This window comes from Anopheles coluzzii, chromosome 3 (genome assembly GCF_943734685.1).
Source record: "Anopheles coluzzii chromosome 3, AcolN3, whole genome shotgun sequence".
NCBI lineage: Eukaryota > Metazoa > Arthropoda > Insecta > Diptera > Culicidae > Anopheles > Anopheles coluzzii.
Genome location: NC_064671.1, coordinates 44481198 through 44489971, shown reverse-complemented (window position 1 = coordinate 44489971; position 8774 = coordinate 44481198). Strand labels below are relative to the sequence as shown.

General features: G+C 46.4%; 1 protein-coding gene across 1 annotated transcript in view; it reads right to left on the bottom strand.

The window, feature by feature from the left end:
- The window catches only part of LOC120958548 (60S ribosomal protein L37a), a 342039-nt gene that overhangs the window by 18656 nt on the left and 314609 nt on the right, over positions 1 to 8774 (bottom strand). The window lies entirely within an intron of this gene.

Below are 8774 nucleotides of genomic sequence, written 5' to 3'. Positions count from 1 at the left end.
TGCAAACGAAGCCCTACATCCCCAGGATATACGATGTCCCGTCCGCCGCACAAACTGTTGTGAAAGCTAATGCCGTTGCACCCTTACTGGTACCGCAAAAGAAGTACATCGTATGGTTGCATGATCAGCTCGATCTAAACAGTATGCTGCAACCGTTAAACCCGCACGCGGGTACGGTCGAGCTTAGCATACCGCTGATCGAGCTGCCGAACGCTTTCGGCGTGAGTGTGCGCAAGTATGTACAGTACAAAAACATTCCGTTTGAGAGTTTCTTCGGGCGCGGCTGGTCCTTGCCGTTGGATTATATCAGCGTGGAGCGAAAGAACAGCGCCTTTCTGCAAGATCATGACTACGCTGTGTTGAAGAACAACAATCGAATCATTTTGAAACGCTACCCGCACTTGGATTCAGTTGACTGTTGGAGTTTCGAAATCGATGGGTTCAAGCAGGCAACGATCAAATATTATCCCTCCAAGGAACGCTGGGAAATGACAATGGAAGATCGTACATTCGTGTACGGCGCATGGGAAAACTTGAGCAAGCGACGCGAAGAGGACGTGTGTGCATCCTGGCCTCTGTGCGGAGAGAAATCAGCAAAGAAAAGGAAGCTGCCATCGCGTTGGTATTTGGTGCACGAGGAGAGTAAGTATGGTGCTTATGCAAATTACTATTACGACCCGCTCGTGGAAGGGAAAGGCGATCGGTTGGCACGCATAGAGTTGAGCAGTGGATCGAGCGTTAGCTTCAAGTATTCGGAGCAGAACAAGTTGGTGAACTTCAAAGTGAACACCACATGCTACGAACAGAACGTGTCGTTCGAGTACGAAGGAAACTGGCTCAAACAGATCAATCAAGAGGATCGACCGCTGTTCAAATTCGATTACAAGGATGATCGTATGTGGAAGATCGTTTACCCCAATCGGCTCGAATCGATGCTGGAGTACAGTGACGTGCAGATCGATCGAACACGCTTCGAGGAAGCGGTGCCAGTGGATTTAAATCCAACGATCTACTACGGACCGGACTATACCGTTATTTTGGACAAGGAGTTTGAGGACGACCGTGTTGCGATTACTATTCGGAACCTTTTGGGCGGCACAGATGGACCGAAAGCAATGAAAGAGAAGCTACATTTTGGTCAACCCGGTATAAAAAGTCACACGATACACGCGCTGGAAGACATGCTGGTGGTGGTGCTCATCTACGGCTCGCAGAAGGAGGTAACCGTTCTACAGTTTACTGGCAAGGACTGGGTAGAGAAGGAATATATAAGCGATTTTCCACTGGACGCTGTCATAAGTGTGGGCAAAAAGTTTGTTGTACTGTGCGATCTGAAAACTTTGCGTGTGCTAACCATCAACCATAAGGGGAATCTAAACGACACGGAAGTGCAGAAATCTCTGCCGCCCAAGTTTTTGATACACACATTTGGGAACGGTTTCTTGATGTGCAGCGCTTCGAGCATCGATGTGTGGACGATGGGGATTAAGAATGAATGGCAAAAAGGCTCTACTCAAGCCCCGACCAATATCTTTACCGATATTGATAAGCTACTGAACGCGTTCGTTTTGGATGCAGAATTTAGTACCGCTTTGCGGAAGGGTTTCCTGGCCGATGCGGTCACTGTGTATCAGAATGCAATCGTCATACGTGTGCCGGTACTGGATGGTCAAAAGTTGAATTTGAAAGTATTTTTCTTAATTATGAATTACGATCGTGGTGCTACGCAGGTATCAAAACAGACCGTGCAGATTCCGATAGCGAACTTTGACACGTACGAGTACGATATGCCGACTAAGGATGGAGACGTTTTCAAGCTGCACTACAAGGTGCAAAATAACAAATACGTTCTGAAGCTGAAAAGCATGAAAGGCCCACTCAACAATTCGCTCACGGAGCAGAAACAAAAATCGTACAAACAGATTGACGCAAGTGGCGAGGCAGTGGAAAAGAAGGCACAGTACAAGAAAGAGGTAGATGAAAAGTTCGCCGAAGAGGTGGATAATATTAGCCAAACCGTTGTTAGTAAGGCGCAATTTGCCATGGATCTTTCGCAGTTTGGTGTGCTTACAAACCAGCACGGTGTGGTGACGGGAAACGTTCAGCTGTCGTTCGATGGGCAAACCTGGCAGCAGCAACCGATCGATCCGGCGACGATGCGCATGGAGAAGGTGGATCAGCCGCTTGGGGCTGGCTTTAAGCTGGCGAAGTACAGTTACCAGGACACGTTCAAGGTGTACGAAATGCCGAGACACGCGGTCGTGTACGATACGCAAACTAACAACCCGCAGGAGATTCAGGTTGTCGCGCCCCGGTATATCCAATCGCAACCGGCCGGTAAACAATTGAGCATGTTTTTCTTCCACACGAAGGAAACGATTCAGCAGCCCGCGAACGTGACGATGGTGCGTGCCAGTAACACTATTTCACTGGTGACGGTTCGGCATGTGAACGAGACGAGCAAATTTGTCGTCTTTCGACCGGTGGATTCATTTCTGCTGAAGATGACGAGCCTGTTTACCAAGCAGCGCGTACGGCTCGATCAGGATGAGCTGCGCACTTCGTCTTACAATTACCATCCGCGGGATGTTCATCTTTCCAGCGAGGGTGCCATGTTTTATCGCGTGAAAGTCGCTCCGGGCGACAACGAGAAACGATTTGGATGGTACGAGCAAGCTACTAATTCCAGCACGGGAGCAACCACGAAAAAATCTTTCGCAGCCGATGGAACCGACGTCACAGTGCGCGAGAAACCCAAACAAGAAAGTAACAGAGACGCGGATGTGAAGGATCTTGAACGGACGATATGGGATAGGAGCAAACAGCTAAAGATAATAGACTTAGGGGCACTGAAGTTAGCGGATGAAGTGGCGTCATATTATGGATTCGAAGCGTACGAACTTAATCGCTATGGGGTAGATAAAGAGTGGTCGTTCAATTTAGCTGATGTGCAATTTGAGCGGGATAACCATTACCTTAAACTTCCGGCAAGCTCGACCTTAAAGGCAACGTTTACGCCAACTGAACCAAAGAATTTATGGATTGTTTCGTTTTGGGTGCGAATCGGCAATGGTGAAATGGTGCCAAAAGTGGACGACATGCTCAACGTGTTGATGGTGGAGCTTGTCAATTTGAACAACCAAAAGCGTGTACAGTTGACTGGTGCAAAAGTGCATCACATAATGTCAAACTGGTGTTATGTGGAAATGACTATTGATACGACACACACGGCTGATGGTTCGAAGTTGTCGTTCAATATCACTATCAAACCTTCCGAATCGCATACAAGTATCGACGTTGATCATGTGCGGTTTTCTCCATTGAACTTAAACTTTCGTGCCAACGTTTATACGCCAGATACGGCTGAAGTAAGAGCTACGCTTTGCAATAACGGCCTGCTGAAACAGAACCTTTATAGTCCCACTGGGAAGCGAGTGGCACTGCTATCGGAAGATGGGCAAGTGGTAGACTTTGCCATGCATTCTAAGACCGCATTTGTTGCCTCGGTTAACGCCAGACAATGCTTGATTGAAATGAAGCCGAACTACGGTACATTCGAAACATTCGAACCATCCTACTGGAAACAGGGCAGTACGGAGTGGTCAATCAGATATGGTGAGGTTGAGTACAACCCTGGCAGTGTTGCTCAACGAGGAGAGCTAAGCCGCACCTTTGATCGACCGTTCGAGTCAGTAGCGCTTCGCTTTGTCTACAATACAAGCGTGGATGATAGCAAATTGTCGTTCAGTTGGAATGGGCAAGAATTCAATCTATTTTGTTCTACAGAATCTTCTAACAGTTGCAACAGGCCACCAAAGGCTGGCGAAGTGCTTATATTTATTACCGAGCTGCGTGTATCGGTGTGGTTGGAAGGACATTTACTTAGCGAAACACTTATAAAGCCTGATTCACGGGCTCAAGCATTGAAAGAATTTCGTTTACTACCAACGGGATCAATCAAGATAGCAGAATTTCTGGTGATGTATGACGCACGGGTAAAAGTTACATACCACAATCGGATGGGACGGCCGGTGCAGGTGGTTGTATATGATGATCCAAGAACAGTGCGCGTACGTGAGATCATCTACGACGAAATCGATCGTCCCATAATGCAAACCAAGTGGACGAAGCTCACGAGTCGTTTAAAGGAATATTTTGCGTTCTATGAAAACTTCATCACTCAAGTGCACGGTACGAGTCACGTGATGAGCGGTATGGTCGCTAAAGCCCATCCATCCTGCGAAGGTTTTCCATACTCACGCACGATTTATGCGAACGATCCGACGGAAAATAAACAGTATCAGGGATTGCCAGGGAAAGAGTATACCGTACTCGGTAAGTACAAACGCCGATACGCTATGCGTCCCGAGATAAAGGTATTGGCAAATATATTTCCCGTAGCGGAAGGTTATCGTCAAAGCATTGTGGAACGTCCGGGAGGTGCGATTCGGGCTACGGTCGAGGATAAGCGCGGAAACAAGGTTGCCAAATATTGGCAGGTGGGCAATTACGAGCATAGGCTAACAACATACACATATTCTGAGACCTACGGTCATTTAATTGAAGTGTTACCACCTCAGTTTCATGCACTCGCAAAGACCACCTCCAGAACGAGACCGTTCTTGACCGGAGGAAACACGCAGGAAGAAATAAAACTAAGAAATTTGTGGCGGGTGTCGTATGAGTACGACTACGGGAACCTGATAGGCAAGCGCACACCGGATGGTGGTACCTATGAGTACATCTACAGTGAGTCAGGAATTTTACGTTTTTCAATACACTACAACGCACCGGAAAGGGTTAACATGGATCGGGTGGTTCATTTTACGTACTCCTCGCATGGTAAGGTGATGCGCGAAGCGTTAGTTAATTTAACGCGTGAAAGTTGTTACCAGATAGTGAAGACAAACGAAGTTCCTGAGTCAACCGATTTGATTGAATCTTTCTATGGCGAGGTCGAAAGCAACCCAGATGTGCGGTATAGATCGCAACAATCTACCCGAAAGATAGGCAAAAATCAGATGATGGAGAGTCTGATCTTTGACGAGAACGAACAAGTGATCAAAAAAGTATTTTTTGTGCCAACAATTAACAGAACCTACTCGATTGATTACGAATATGAGAACGGAAAATTGCATTCTTTGCGATATCCTATGGATTCGGCTGCATCATCATTTACTCTGATCTACGATTATAACAAAAATGGAGAAGTAAAGTCTATCAAGGAATCGACAAAGCGAGTTCCTATGTTTGAGTTCTCCTATAATGCAGATGGCATGGTGGAAACAATGAACGTACGAACGGATCCCACGCATACATTCCAGAGAAACTTTACCTACAACGAACCAGGCTTTTTGATAAAGCTGGCAGACAACTATCTGACGGAAAGTGTAAGCTACCTGGAAACAGACTCCTACGGCCAAGACTCTTACACACCGATCTATGAAGGTTTAATATCGAAGACGTTCTTCACCGCCCACTGGCAAAAGGCGGCCAGCCCGCTTCGCAATGGTATCTATACGGAGTATCTAATGTCAGACAACATGAACCGAGCACAGGCGTCACTGTGTCTTGAGGTGCTAAAGCGTACAGGCTATATTGACGAAAACAATCTGGTGAACCGGACGTTGTACGGTGACATGAATGACGATCTACCGTTTGTGTGTGGAAAACGACTCGCTCTGAATCATCTGTCGAAGGTATTGAGCACCAGATCCTTCCCCTATCAGTACGGTCATCGATATGACTATGACGATCATGATCAGCTTATTAAGGCGAAGTATTTCCACGGATTGGAAGAGTTGAAGCTTGCACCATTGACGCATCACACATTCCACAAAGAGATAAAAGGAATTGATGAAGCGAAATCGAAAAAGATTTGGGAAGCACTGCGAGAGAAATCCTTCCTGACCACCGACTGCACCAATCCGAGCCTCTGCCATGGACGTGAAGGTACCAAATCGATATTCAATGACTTTATCCATCAACATCGATATAGCCATCACTTGAAATTGATGCTATCGAAGGCCATCTCAGCACGGAAGGGATTGGATGTAAAAACGTTTGAAGAAAAGTGTACACGATGGATTGAAGGATCGAACGTGATTTTGAAAGCTTGTACGAACCTCAAGGAAGAAATGATGAAACAAAAGTTGTTCGGTGAAAGCGCGGATGCGCCTGTAGCGTCTTTGAATGAAGCGTTTAAAAAAGCCTTGCAGAGATACAAATCAAACGTGCCTGATATTGTTGGGGTGCTTAATCATCACTTCATGACGGCTTTGGGAAGGTCGGCTGGGGATGTGCAATCGTACGAAATCGATGCAAATGGAAATCATCGAAAGTTTTACACGGGCTTCTCGCGGTATCGTTTGGAGTACCAGGAGGGCACAAATAAAATCACCAAGCTATATCGCCAGCAATTCGATCGCGCTCAAGGTGGTAGAGAGGAATTCACCATGGCCCATGATGGTGATGGAGCCGTAATCCAGGCGGAACACAAGGGCATAAAGCACATGGCATATGACAAGCTTCTGCAGCGGGTTAGTGAAATTGAGATGACCGATGGACAGAAGATATTGTATCAGTATGATGTGCGCGCAGAGCGGACATTCAAGCAGGTTCGGGGTAAGGATGGAAAGGTAATGAGCGAAAAGTACTATATTCGAGACGCAAATGGATTGGTATTGATGGACATGGATATGAGCTACCTTGCGAGCGATCAACCACCCGACGTGCGAGTGACGAGCTACATCTACAAGGATCAGCAGCTGATTGGGTTTGTGCGCAACGATAAGCTGTACGGGGTCATCACAGATCATGAAGGATCGGTACGCTTGGTGGTGAGAGAGGGCGAAGTAGTCGCCGCATATGATTATCTTCCATATGGGCAGATATTCCGACGCTTTGGGACCGATTTGGACGGACAGATCTCGTATCTTTACACGGGTCAGGAGTGGGAACCGGAGACCGGGTTGTACAACTATCGAGCTCGTTTGTATGATCCCGACATTGGGAGGTTCTATCAAATGGATCCAAAAGAACAGTACCCAAGCCCTTACGTTTATGCCGGAAACTCACCCGTTTCGTTGATCGATCCAGATGGTGAATTTGCCTTCACATTGGCTGTGCTTATTTTGGCGTTAGTCGGAGCGTATCTTGGTGCTGCATCAGCCAACAATTGTTGGAATCCTCTCAAGTGGGATTGGAGATCATCATCGACCTGGATAGGTCTGCTGACAGGTGCTGTTACAGGCGCATCCATACCCTTCAATATGGCCAGTTCGGTAGCGTTTTTCGTCGGGATGGGACTATCGCTAAGTACGTCAATTGCTATTATGGTTGGTACCGGTATCACCTTCGCCTATTTTATGATGGCGGCCAGCAGCGGTACATGGGATCCTACAAAGTTTGACTACTCAAGTCCAGGCACGTGGAATGCGTTGATGAACGGTGTAGCAACGTCATCATGGATATTGATGAATCCTTCTTCGCTGATTAGTTCCTTCGTATCGATAACTTCAGTCGCCGCCAAGGCTCTATTTTTTGTAGCTAAACTCACCATGAGTCTTGGTTTCACGTATCTTTTTGCCGCGCTTGGTCAGGGTGGTGAGTTTGACATGACCAAATGGGACTACTCAGATCCCGCACTGTACATGAGCTTCGTTGACGGGTTTACTACTGCTACCGTTGGAGTGCTGTTCCTTCGAAACTTGCCGAGACAGATCAGCAAATGGTCGGGAAAAGTGAAACGTACCGTCGATATATTCGTTGCTAACATGATTACATTCCGCGCCCAATTAGCGTTGGGGCGTGATTGGTCGAGATTGATCATGCATACCAAGAATTTCTTATACGTTGGTGTTCGCAACTTGCAAACTTTGCAGAAAGGGTTTCTAACTGTAGGATTCTATTCACTAATTGTTTCGTTACGCATGTCGCTGATAACTGAAAGCGCCATCCCTGAGTTTACGGCAGCGGAAGCATCCATCAATGTACTCTTTTCAACTGAGCAATTTTCAGACTTTATAGTTAAGCCTTTGTCGAAGGCTTCGCCCAAATTGAGGCTACCCAAGCCACCGAACTTGGCACGGATGCTCCGTTTCCGCATTCGATCGGATGCAATAAGAATTGGCAGCAATGAGTCAATTGTCTTACCAAATCATATGGAAAGATCGTCCGCATCATCACTGCATAATATGTTTAACAACTGGATAAAGTTACCATTCGAATGGTTGTTTAGTACATCGATGCGCGAAAACGAGAACGTATTCGATAAGAGAGTTTCAATGATCTCTGCACCAACAAGAAACATGGCAAAATCAGCATTTTCGTTGCGAAATTGCTATAAAATTTATTCCGAGGAGCACCTCGACGGCATGATATCATGCTTCGGACATAGTTCTACGGTGACGATAATACCTAAATTCGAAAGTAATCCACGAATTGAAAATGCCGACCATTACAAATACTGTATGCCATTGACATACGATGGACATCCATCAGCCTCCTGTGAAGGAGAGTGGTCTTCATTGGTATACACGGCGAAGGAAACGGCAAGAGTTTTTGATTTTGTCGATGGGTGGATATTACTGGCACAGGTTGCACCAATTGCCTGGAAAGAAATTAAGCTTGGATTTAAGTATATCTTTTCGCGTCCAAAACGCGACCATCAAGTGCCTCACACAGATATGGTGGAATATGAAAAGAAAATGCTTTATTGCAGGTTAGATGAAATGAAGACACAGATTAACACACATCAACAGCTAAGCTGGGCT